Source organism: Miniopterus natalensis, chromosome 14 (genome assembly GCF_054644295.1).
Source record: "Miniopterus natalensis isolate mMinNat1 chromosome 14, mMinNat1.hap1, whole genome shotgun sequence".
Classification (NCBI taxonomy): Eukaryota; Metazoa; Chordata; class Mammalia; order Chiroptera; family Miniopteridae; genus Miniopterus; species Miniopterus natalensis.
Window position 1 is genome coordinate 21085352 of NC_142094.1, and position 12778 is coordinate 21098129.

Below are 12778 nucleotides of genomic sequence, written 5' to 3' on the forward strand. Positions count from 1 at the left end.
CCCTGCGCAGCCAGGCAAGAAGGGAAAATGAAGAAGGAACAGCCAGGAACAGAGTTCACCAGGAATCTGGGAATGCCACCTTGGAAGCTGCTGGGATAGCAGGGGATGAGGGACGTGAGGGCCTTGGTTGTGTGTCATGTGGATGGAGTCAAAGGTGACTACCGAGGGTGGGGGCTGAGACGAGGGCACAGCCTGGGAGGGAGCAGGTGCTTAGCAATGATCCCAGGCAGTGGTCACACGAACAGCTGTGGACAGGGCCAGACTCTGCACCTATTTTCCAGGTTGTGCCTCAGTTTGACTAGTGGTGGAACAGAACGCCCAATAAGTACGATCTTAATTGCTTCAAAACTGGACAATTTAAAAGCAGCTTCCACACAGGAAACTGATAATGCTGGTGTCCTTTGTAGAGAGGCCTGGGTGTCTAGGGCAGGCATGGGAAAGAGATTTTACCATATGCCTTTTTTCTTACCTTTCCAATTTTGTACCATGGGCATGTATTATTTTATAAAATTTAATCAAACTAAAAAAATAAAATAAAAGCAAGTACCAGTTTGCTACCTGTAGAAGTAGAGGCAAGATTCTCTCATTTTGGACAAGTGATTTTAAAAGGCCTCTGAGTGTAAGCAGAGGTAAAACTGGAGAGGAAGGCTTGGGGGCCTTGAGAAGCAAAACCGCCCCTCCAGCCTAAGAAGTCTACTTTCTCTGCGAGAAAAGGGGCAGCTCTCCAGAATGACTGTAGTGACTGGGCTGGGACTGAGGAGGAGGGAGTGCCTGGCTTGGATCCCCTCCCTTCTGTAGAGGGAGGAGTGGCCACCCCAAGGCCTGAGGGTACCTGGGGGCTGAGGGGCAGTATCAGGAGGAGTCGCCCTGCAGACTGTGGGGTTCTGAGGAGTTCCCAGATATCGTTGGGAAGGGCAACTAAAATTGTGCTAAGCACGTGGGACTTGGACATGAAAGGGGGTGAGGGACCCCTAAAGGCTGCAGACCCTCAGAGCTCTGGGAGTCTGGCACCTGTCCATTGAGAGCAAGGCAACCCATCACAGGCTAGATAATCACCGAGGTCCTTTGTTTCCAGGCCTTTCCGGGGACAGGCACTGCCAGGACCAGGGTGAGGTTGGCACTTGGCAGGGGCTCAGAGAAGAAACCTGCCCCCCAACCTGAAGCCTGGGGAGAGCTCCTATAGCTTTAAAAGTGCTTCTGGAAAAATGGTGACTCATGGCCTAATTGAAATCAGAGCTTTTGTCTCACCCCAGAGGGTCATTTGCCCCTCAACACAGGGACTGGGGAACTGCAGAATGAATCAGAAATGCAAGCCTGAGAACAGAGCCAGCCTGCACTGCTCAAGGGCAGAGGGCAGGCTCTCTGTCTCCGTCTCTGTCTCTGTCTCTCTCTCCAGAAAGACGTGAGTCTCGGCTCCTCCCCTTTCTGGCTCAGGGAGTTCAGAGAGCCAGAAAACCTCTAAGCCTCACCTGGAAAATGGGGATAATCATGCCCCTCCCTCGACTCAGTGCAGGGCTGGTCACAGGCCCCTCCTTTGGGGTGCTGCAGGGCAGGTGGCATAGAATGCAGGGAGCTGTAGTGGCAACTGTGGCAGCCCCACATCCTGTGCCAACAGACTGGGCTGAGGAAGCTGGCACTCGCCCCTGGCTTGACTCAAACTCCTTTTCCGGGTCTGGCCCACCGAAAACAGGACAGGGGCTCCCTGAGCTCCTGTGCTCCTTCCAGAAGGGAGAGTCTCCCCCCAAAAGGCCATGCCAGCAGGGTTTGCATGGCCAGGGGCTGAGCACTCTCTGCCACCTCCTGAATGGATCCACACTCTCCAAGGAGCTCTGGTAAGTGACCACACACTGAGATGAAATCGCCCTGGCACTTCCTGTCTGTGTGCACACATTCAGTGCATTCCACCTCCTGCTATGCTCTGGTGGCTTCATTTGTGAAGTGGCTAAGAGCACGGGCACATCTAGAGTTAGACAGCTGAGGGTTTGAATTCTGGCTGTGTGACCTTGGATAAGTCACCTAACCTCTCTGGGCCTCAGTGTTGGCATCTGAAAAATGGAGCTACCTCATGCAATCCAATTGATGCAAATAAATCACTCAACCTGAGGAAGCTTAGTACATAAAGGGCTCCCAGATACTCAACGGTACCTTCCAGAAACGCAGAGGACGCTGGGACCTGGCGTAGTGCTGGGCACACAGTTCAAACAGGCTTTCCTTTAAAAAGTGATTCCAAGAGAATAGCAGGCATCATTAGCAAAGGAAAAGTAGCTCTAACAGCTCAACCAGTCTCCCGAGCTGTGCCCTCCCCACCCAGAATTCCAATTGGAGGTCTGGCATGGAGGCCCTTTTGGAAGCTCTTCATGCCCATTACGACTTCCAGAAGCTCCTGCCTCAGCTGGGTTTGTGAGTGGGGGTGGAGACCCCAGGTAGGGAGGGAAGGGATGAGAAAGTGGGAAACAGCGATGGGGAGCAGAACCCAGGACAGGAAGCTGGGGAGTTGACCTGGTCCTGCCACCTGGGGTATGAGGGTCCCCTTGCAGGACTTTGGGCACGAGGTCACCAGGAGAACCACAGAGGGCAGACTGGCAGGTGGGCAGCAGACAGACTCAGTGATGTCATGTTTTCCCAAAATGACTCAGTGCTTGCCCCTGGGATCTGAATGGTGAGCTGTGTGCTGTGGCCTCAGGGCCTCCCATCTCCTTGCCCTCCAGGCTTGCCCAACATCTCCCCTGTTACCCCCTGCCCCAGGGACGCATAGCTACAGTGTCCATGCTCTGCTCTTGGCTGCAACCCTAGCCTAGGGCACACCCTCATGCTGCTCGGTCACATCTAATCTTTACACTGAGGGAAGACCAGACAGACCTGGTTTCATCACTGCCTCTGATTCCTCCAGGCTGAGCAACCTTGGGTGGCTACTCTACGTCTCTGAGCCTCAGTTTCCTCATCAGTAAAATGGAGACATTGCTAACAGCTTTGCTAGGTGGTGTGGGGCTTAGTGAGAACATCTGTAAAGTGATTGGCACACAGAAGATGCTTAGCAAATGGAAACTATGACATTCAAGGGCCTCTTCAATCTGACCTCAATTACTTTTCTAGCCGTATTTTTAAAAAAGGATAATATCTCTTCTTGATGCTCACTGTGTGCCAGGCTCTGCTCTAAACACTATATAGAAACACACTTTATTTTCCTATCATTCCCAAGCGGTGGATACTGTTAGGACCTCAATTTTACAGATGAGAAAACTGAAGCACAGAGAGGTTAAGCAACCTGGTCATGGTTGCACAGCCAGTAAGTGAGGAGCAATGTTTCTGTTGGAGGTAGAGATGTTGATCATGCTCTGTTGACTGTGATTGTGAAAGGGGGGAGGGCACCTAATAGGAATAGGAGCACGGGTGTTTAATGGTTATTTATCTTACTAACTATAGATAAGAAGTTTTCCTATAGCTCTGGCCGGTTTGGCTCAGTGATTAGAGAGTTGGCCTGAGGACTAAGGGTCCCAGGTTCGATTCCAGTCAAGGGCACATACCTCTGTTGCAGGCTCGAAACCCAGTCCCAGTAGGGGCTTGTGCGGGAGGCGATGTGTCTTTGTCACATCAATGTTTCTCTCTCCCTCTCTCTCCCGTCTACTCTCTCTGAAAAGCAATGGAAAAAATATCCTCGGGTGAAGATTGAAAAGTTTTCCTACAGACACTGGGAAACTGGAGGATGTGCTACAAGAAGAAAAGTAGAGCTGTAAAAAGATAAGAGTCACCTTGGGGCTGGGCTGGGTCCATTGCTCAAAAAAGAAAATGAATTTTGAGAATAGACAAAGGACAGGATGCACTTTGATTTGGTTGCTGTGCCTGGAGCCTGACCCCCCCTCCAGGAGTTTGCCTCAGGAATGCTGACCGTTCTCAGATTCCAGGAACTGGTGGAGCTGAGTTTGAACACCATTGAAAATTAACTATCTTGTTATCAGACTTCAAGTTCCTAGAAGACTCATACCCTGCAGCCACCCCCTACCCCCACCTTCATTCCTTATCCCTATATAATCAGCCAGCTAGTAAGGGGAGAGGAGAGCAGATTTTATTTGGACAAATCCTGCTGCTCCCCCCATACTGCTGGCATTATTGGAATAAACGCTCATATATCGTTCAACCCTGTCTCTGCTTAATTGGCTCATGGCGATAGGCAGCCCAGGCCCATTGTGTCCAGTTTCATTTCCATGCAGGCAGCCTGGCTCTGGAACCTACATATGTAACAACAACTCTGTCCTGCCTCATCTCTCTCTCTCTCTCTCTCTCCTTTGTACATCCTACAAATTACTGTTCAGTCCAGCTAGATTCCTCACCATCCCTGCATGTGATATGAACTTTCCCATCCTGTGCTTTTGCCCAGGTTCCCTTCTTGCACTGGAGTGCCCAGCTTCCCATGAAGCCTTCCCCAAGTCTTCCTTCATGTCCACCTTTGTGCCTGTCCTCTCTCCTAGCCTAGGGGTGCCTTCTGTTACCCTCGCTCCACCTTGCATAGTATCAAGCATAAGTAGGTATGCAGTACCTGGATAGGCAATGCCCAGGCCACAGCACCCTCATGTGTGCTCCCTGGCTGTGTCGGGGAGAATGACGTACTCGGGGCCCCACTACTTCTGTGAGGACAGCTTGAGGGCTGCAGCTGGAACCACCCCCAGGGGGCCCCAGGGAGGCAGCCTGCCAGCTGGGCTTCCTTCTCTCTGCTCAGGGGCTAGGACTCAGCCATTGAAGGCCTCCATTGCCTGGGAGTCAGGGCTGAACCCTAGAGAGGCTGAACAGAGATCGGTTCACAAAGAGGACAGGAGTAAGAAGCACTTGCTGGTGGGGTTGAGTAGTGGGGCCCATACCTAGTGCAACCACCCACCAGTCCACCTAATTCACAGGGGCCTCTCGGAGAGTTTGAGGCCTATCCTTGGGCTCTTAGCCCAGCACCCATAGGGTAATGACTATGAGAAGCTATCTATTCAGGGTCCCACTTTCCCATTCCTTCCTTGTTCCACACAGGGCCTCTGTTCCACATGAGTTGCCCCCTCCCACTCACCATGATTGCCACCACCTCTACCAGACACAGATCACTCCCAGCAGAGCATCCTATCCTGGAGAAAGGGCACTTTCCCATCTGCCCAGCCAGTACCTCCTGGAGGGGCAGATCCAGGCCTCCTTCATCCCAGGGCCCCACACTACATCCATCACTCATGGTCCACAATCAGTTATGCACACTCACTACATGCCCGGGGCTGGCTAAACACTGAGGCCACGAAGTGAACAAGGCAGACACTGTCCTGCCTTGCAGAGCTCATACCCAGTGGAGAGCACAGACCATGAAACCAGCAGTGGCCACACAGGAGGGGAAAGTGCGACGCAGGGGACATGCAGGCAGCCTTAAGGAGGGCTGCTGATCTAGATGGGCTTCCAGAAGGAGACATCCAAGCTGAGGCCTGAGAATGAATGGGAGCTGGACACAATAAAGGGAGGAAGGAGAGAGTTCTCAGCAGCTGGAAAGGCTACAGAGGGCAGGACATGTGTGGCTGGGAAATTAAGACAGTTTGAAACTTGGAATACTGAGTACAAGGTGAGGGCTGGTGAAAGAAGAGGCTGGGGGCTAATATTCACTGGAAGGTCACAGGGCCTGGGCATTAGGTGTCCCAAGCAGCTCGGTGCTCACTCCACGGTGGGGTTTCTGTCTTGCTGGAATGGCCATAGGGGAAACAGAGGCCCCGATCTGCTAGTTCCTCTTTATGAATTTAAATCCCTCCTGCTGCCATCTATCTATGCCACTTCCTGAGACCATGTCATTGCCAAGGAGAGAGGCAATCAGCTAGCTTTGTGACACAGGCTGCTGTACCATCAGAAAGGCCCTGCCCAGGTCAGCCTGGGGAAGGCAAGGCTCAAACATCCACTTGTGGTGCCCACAGGGGCCATGCCTACCCCTGAAGGCAGCCTCCCCAGAGCTTCCTGGCCTGAACCAGTGGCACACCCTGGCCACGGTTATGAAATAAACTATAAAAAGTTCTTGTGTGCCATTCAGCCTCTCAGGCTGTAGCCACAGCAGGACACACACATACACAGGTGGTACCATAGCAGGTTGAGGGCACTGACTGGAGCCAGACTGCAGGGCTCAGACCCCCCTTTGCACTCACCAGCTGTGGGAAGCCAGCAACCTGCTCTGCCTGTCTGGTTCTGTGTGCCCAGCTGTTAAATGGCAAAAACAGCGGTACCTACCTCCCGGAGCTTCCTGGGAGAACTCAGTGAGCACAGGCCCGAAAGACGCTAAGAATGGTGCTGTGCATGTGAGCTGCTATCCCCAACAGTTCCTCTGCACCCTACCCCTAGGCACCTGTACCAGATGCAAAGAATGAGGAACAGCCCTGGCCGATTTGGCTCAGTGATTAGAGCATCGGCCCGAGGACTGAAGGGTCTCGGGTTTGTTCCCGATCAAGGGCAGGTACCTCGGTTGCAGGCTCGATCCTGGGCCCCAGTCGGGGTGTGTGAGGGAGGCAACCAATCGATGTTTCTCTCTCACATCGATGTTTCTCTCTCTCCCCCGCCCTCTGAAAAGAGATGGGAAAAATATCCTCAGGTGACGATTAAAAAAAACCAGAGAGATGAGGGAGAGTGAAATAAAAGTAGAGTCTCTCAGAATAAAAATAAGCCAAGGTGTCTGACCTTTGTGGTCAGGGGTGACTTCCCCTTCATGACTGACTCATGGATTCCAGGTTCTAATCTTGGGCCTTTCCGAGAAAGTCTGTCCTTAAACCTGCAGCAATGGGGCCTGCTCCAGAGGACAGGCAGGCGTCCCTCACCCCCTCCCACACCCCATTCCCCCACAGCCCTGCCTGCCCACATGATCAGAGTTGTGAAATTCTTTGCTGAAAATCAGTGCAGTCTCAGCCAGGGGGTGGCTCAGTTTGTTTTCAAAATATTTCCTCAGATAGGGCTGCTTTGGCTCAGACACTTTAGCACTTTCCAGAATCCTGCAGATGGTGAGGCGGCTGGAGAGGAAGGGAGAAGAGGGAAGCGCGGGTGAGGCCCAGGGCCAAATGTCTCAGGTAGCTGTGTGGGCTCGCAGGCGCAGGCATGGCACGGCATGTATGAACAGGCATGCCCACACACACAGGGAGGCTGGAACACAGGTCAGTGTGGAGAGGGGGCTTGCAGCTGGCTAAGCTGTGCAGCCTGCTTAGGAAACAACTTTCATCGGAAGCCTAACTCTATGTATAGGCACATTTCTAAACTCTCCCAGATATTAATTCACTTACAGACCTGTGACCTATGACTTACTACCATCTCTTACTATTTAGGAAACCTAGGCCCAGAGAGGTGAAGTAACTTACCCAAGGTTACAGAGCTGTTAAGCAGCCCTGCAGGCATTCTGGCTTTAGTATACATGCTCTAAATTATTACATAATTTGTGTTTTGGAATGAGTGTTCCGTGTGTGTGTGTGTGTGTGTGTGTGTGTGTGTATTTCAGCCCATGACAATGTATGTGATGGCCTGTGAGTATGTGGGTGTGCAATCTCTCTCCCACCAAGGCTGCAAGCTATGGGGCTCGCTCACCCCAAATTCCCACTTTGCAACTTGGCAGCAGCAGGACAAAGGGACTCCCCACCCAGAGGCAGCACCCCAAACCTTGTAGTAGTGCCCGCTCCCCAGATCCCGGCGGTTTCAGTTGCTGGCCAAACTTGGCTTAGCCACCTACCATGGGGAGGCCCCTCAGCCACTCCCTGGGTCTGAGGGGGGCCCTCAATTTCCACCCCTGCCAGGAAACTGCCCCTACCCCAGAGCCCTGGTTCGATGGGTGCTGGGTTCTAGAGTGGGTCAATTGAGTTAATTGACGTTATTAAGTTATCACAAATTTGATTCCTATTGCACAGACACCCCACTAGCACCCTAAGCTGATATGACTTGGGTCAAAAGCAAAGAACCTTGACATTCTAGTGAGTCTAGAAGCCCTACAACGTAAATGTATGGTTTTCGAGGGTTTCTTCACATCCGAGCCCCACCTTGGAGGTCCACAAGGACAATTAGCTTGGGTCCATTTACTCTAAACAGATATTTAAGACCCAAAGCTTCCTCAGATGCCACAAAACTTGAAAAAGCCCCCACCATTCTCCATCATCAAAGCCAAACTTGCCAACTAGAGACCACCCTCTGCCTCGCTGAGCAGGCAAGGCTGGGAGACTTACTCAGATGAAGCGGGGCTGAGCTGCAGCCCCCGGAGATCTTTTCTCCCACATGTTCCTCTTGCCCCAGCTGCCAGGCCAACGTGCCAGTGTCCTGTAGCACAAGGACAGGCCAATGGTGGGTGTGCTCCCTGACTTTTAAAGCTCCCAAAGTCAAGGAGGAGGGGCTGGACTGGGAAGGGCAGGAAGGAGGGAGCTGGAAAAGGCAGCCAGTGAGCCAGGTGTAACCAGGGGAGGGGAGACCAAAACAGAGCCTCTAGGCTGGTTCTGAAATGGTTGTTTACTTGTGGCATTCGGGAGAGGCTGAACTGGGAACTGGCTTATTTATTTTCCACACTTTTCCTCCAAATCCTTTTCAGAGAGTCCTCGGGAACCCCAGTGATAAATTTCCCAGGGCCCAGAAAAACCCCTCAGCATATGCCAGCTTTGTGGGGAAGACTAGGAGGGGGGAGCAGAGAGAGGGAGGGATGGGGTGTAGAGCCATGAAGTTACCGGTGGTCAGGGGCTCCTGGGGCCTGCCTGCCCCCTCCCTTCCCACTGGGGGTGGGGTGGGGGTGGAGGGGTGCAGGAGCAACCAGCTAGATTTGAGGCAGTGGAGGCGGGGGTCCACCTTCAAGCACGGAGCAAACTGTCCACTTGGCCAGGGACCACCCCACGCTTGGCTGTGGAACCCGCGCTCAGGGCAGAGCGAACAGCATTTATCATTTGTTTAGCATCAGAGAAGAAAAAAGGACAAGTATTTCTGTTGAAGGAATGAAAAGGAGAGCTGTCTCCTTTCCTACTGTGTGACTTCATGAAGGACAGAGACCTCTCTCTGAATCCCCATGACTAAGATTCCCCTGGCTCCCTTGCTTTGTGACTTCTCAGCGGAGGTACTCAGCCTGTCCCTAGCCTTCGCTTACTGTCTGTCAAGGCTCCCAAGTACTTCCATGCGTCCAACACTGGGATGGAGCCAGGGGTCCAAAGATGAAGAGCCCCTGTCCCTCGGGTGGGGCAGTGTCTCCCCACCCCGCCTTCCAACTCCCATCCTGGACAGCATGTCCACTCCCCAGGGGAGTGTGGAGTGGGGAGAGGGGAGAGGGACTTGGGCACTGCAAAGGGTCTCGGAACACACCCAGGTGGGCTTCCTGGGGCCACTGGGCAGGGCTCCTTGTTTAAGGTTGCCAGCTCTTCCCATACTATGGAAACCTGTATCCGAGGCTTTGGGGGCAGAGCTGGGGGTAGGCAGAGCAGTAAGGACCCTGTCCCAGAGCAGTAAGGACCCCCTGCTCAGCCCTCGGGGGTATAGAGTACCAACCAGACTGAAAACACTCTGCCATAAAGGCCTGTAGGGTGTCCTGAAGCAGCATGGCTTGCAGTTCCCTAGCAGTGGGATCCTGGACACCCACTGTACCTCTCAGAGCCTCATCTGTTAAGTGGAGACAGTAACCACTGTCCCTTTCTGGGGTCCATGTGTGGAAGCACAAGCTGGGGACCAGGCGAGCCATGTGGTTGTCACCCCCACCTCCTACCCCACTGCCCTGGCTCTCCTGAGGATCAGACACCTCAGAGGAGTCCAGCTCTCTGGGGTGCTTGGTGCAGGGGTGAGAAGGACAGCCGTGACATGTCCCTTTATATTTACCACGTGAGTGATGGCAGGATGTTGCAGGTGGGGGCTGGTTTCCCTGTGTAATAGATTTCTATCCTAGTCAGGGCCAAAAAGGGAAAGGAATATAGTAATCCATTTGAACATGTTTACCTGGCAATTTCTTCCAACCCCAAACTTGTGACTTGTGACTTGTGGCAGCGTTGTCCCCACATCTCAGATAAGCCACGAATTATCTCTCACTGGAATTACTGCAACATCTCTCTGAAATCACTCCTAAGCCCCCACTTTGTCCTGACTCCAGATCCACATGGAAAGCTCTAGCAGCCTGGTGCCGCCCAGCCTTTGATTCCCATGGCCCATGGTGCAACCCAGGCTGGGCAGAGTGTGTGGAAAAAGAGAACTGCAGTAGAGGCCCAGGACCATGCTAGTACTGCATCACTGTTGCTTCCTTGTTGCCATGGAGAACCAGTAGGGACTTAGAAACAGCCTGGCATGGGGGAGAGAGCATGGGTCCAGAGTCAGACTGCCTTGGTTCAAATCCTGGCTTTGTCCCTCACCAGGTGTGTGACCTTGAAAAACTTACCGTGCTTAACTTTTCTGAGCCTCGTCTTCCTAATCTCTAAGGTAGTGATAAAATGCTAACCTCATAGGTGTATGTAAGGGCTTACTTAGTGAGAAAATGTATTAGGAGTACTTGATTCACAGAAGACATAATTAAGGTGGAAAGGTGATATTGGGAAGGGACTGGATGCAGCATCCCACCTAAAATTGGGGATGGCCAAGCCCAGATCACTCCCTCTCTCATCTGGAGCCAAAGTCCTGGGGTGCTGCCCACATACTTTGCTAATTTCAGCATTAAGACCATTTAAAGGCTTGAATTGCACACTGACCCTAGTCACAAAGGGACAGGGGTGGGAATGACACTCTTCTTTACAATTACGCAGCCCCACATCCTCGCGCACTCTTAATCCTGTGCCAGTCAGGAATCATTCCCAAGACTGCTTGCAATCACAGTTCCAAGAACACGAGCTGTTGCTCTCTTTTGGGAAGTTCATGCCAGCTAGCCCAGAGGCACCCACAGGGACTGAGACGGCTCCTCCACCTGCTGCCACCACGGAGCCGAGCCCCTGCTGGAGGACGCTGCTCCTAGACCCTGCACAAGACCCATCTCCAACACGGCCAGCAGAAGCCTGGAAGATACGCGCTCAGGCTCAGCGAGCTGCAGAAATGAAGACTTTCCTGCTCCCCCTCTTAGGGGAGCAGATGCCAGTGATGAAGCTCAAGTCCCCGATGCCAGCCCACGGGGCACCATGGAATGAGCTGCTTGAGCCACTGCCTCAGACAGGTCAGGCAGGGCTCCCTGGAAACACTGAGGACCCTTCTTCTGCAGAAGGACCAATTCCCACCCAGCTCAGGCCGCCGGGCTTGGCTCACAGTGAGTGCTTAACAGATATTAATTACTGCTGTCATTATTGGCCAAACAACTATTTACTGAGTACCAGGCACTGTGCTAGGTCCAGGACAACCCTTGAAGCATCCTGGGGCCTCAGGACACCCGAAAACAAACACAACTTGAGGTACAATGAAAACAAATAAGGCTTCAGGACCACCCTGGTTTCTCCCTGACCTTGGGCTCGGTTTTGCACGGCCACACCTAAGCCTGGAATCTTCTCAGCTGCCCCCGCCCCCCGCCCCAGGAAAGTCCCTCCGAGGAGGCGCACCCGCAGGGGTAAGAAGGGCTTGTGCTTCCCTCGCAGGCCCCGTCGGGGCCACCACCCAGCTGTCCAGCTCAGCACCGGCCGCCAGCCTTTGCCTCTCGGCTCCCAGACCCCAGCGGCCAGGTCTGAGCTGATGAATCACTCCCTCCTTTCTCCGGGCCTCGCCTCCGGAAGGGCTGCGCACCCCGACACATCACCCAGACACCGAGTTTCCACACCAAACTCGCTCCTGGTGAACCCCGAGAAGGCACCGCAATGTCTGCTTTCCCCTCCCCACTTCTCGGCCTCGGGGTCCTGGCCACGACTTTTCAAAGACAAGACAGCCCCTCCCAAGCCCATCGCTTTTTTTTTTGGGGGGGGGGGCTTCTTCGGGGGGGGGCAGCAGGGGCAGCAGACAAAGACCGTGAGTTTATCTAAGGGCAGGGGGACAGGCTAGGTCTGAGGCTCGGGGCCGCGGCGCTCCGGGGCGGTACATTCGGGTCCCCCGTGCGCCCGGCCGGGGGCGCCTGCTCGGAGCGTGTGCGCGGCGCCGCGGGCTGAGCGACGCCGAGCGGCGTGGACCCGGCCGCCGCGAACCGGGGCGCAGTGGGTGTGGAGGCTGCGGGCGCCTGCGTGGAGTTTTCCCCGAGCCGGGACCCTGCGTTTCGCCCCCTCTTCCTCCAAAGTTTGGCGCGCGCGCCGGGACCGGGAGGGAAGGTAGGGGGCGCACGGCTGGACGGCCTCCCGGCGCCCCGGAGGCGGCTCTGGGACTCCGGTCCCCCACTTACCGCAGCCGCCGAGCCTCCTCCGGCGGGGGCGCGTCCGACTCTCCGCGGCCGGGGTCCGGCGCCGGCGGCATCCGCTCCCAGCTTTGCCCCCGTCTCGGCGGAACCAGCTCCCTCGGGGCGCGGGCTCGGCACCCTCCCCGGGGGCAGGCGGCGGGGAGCGAGGGAAGGGGGGCGGGCGGAGCAGCGCGGCCCCGCCGGTTCGCACGCGGGGCGAGAGGAGGCGCCGGGCGGGCGCCGTCCTGCCCGGGGAGCGAGCGAGAGCTCGGCGCTGCTGGCGTCCCGCTCGGGCCGGAGCGGCGAGCGGCGAGCGGCGGCGGCGGATTCCTGAACCGCGGCCAAGGCGCCTGGGGAGCCCTCCTCCTCTTCCTCACCCCACCCAGCTCCCACCCCTGCGCGCCGACAACTTGGGAACCGTTGGCGAACTTGGCTCGGCTCGGGTGCGTGCCGGCCGGGCCTCGGGGTGGAGAAGGGCAGGAGAGGGAGGAGCTGAGCGGGGAGGGGGCCCCCGCCCCCGGG

At 55.0% G+C, this 12778-nt stretch overlaps 1 protein-coding gene across 1 annotated transcript in view; it reads right to left on the reverse strand.

Annotated features, from left to right (window-relative positions):
• CHST3 (carbohydrate sulfotransferase 3) overlaps nt 1–12351 on the reverse strand; it is a 37434-nt gene extending 25083 nt beyond the window's left edge. Inside the window, exon 1 of the mRNA XM_087824359.1 lies at nt 12263–12351. The gene's annotated coding sequence lies outside the window, so the exon portion shown is untranslated. The remainder of the gene's footprint in view (nt 1–12262) is intronic.
• Between the last annotated feature and the right edge of the window lie 427 nt (nt 12352–12778).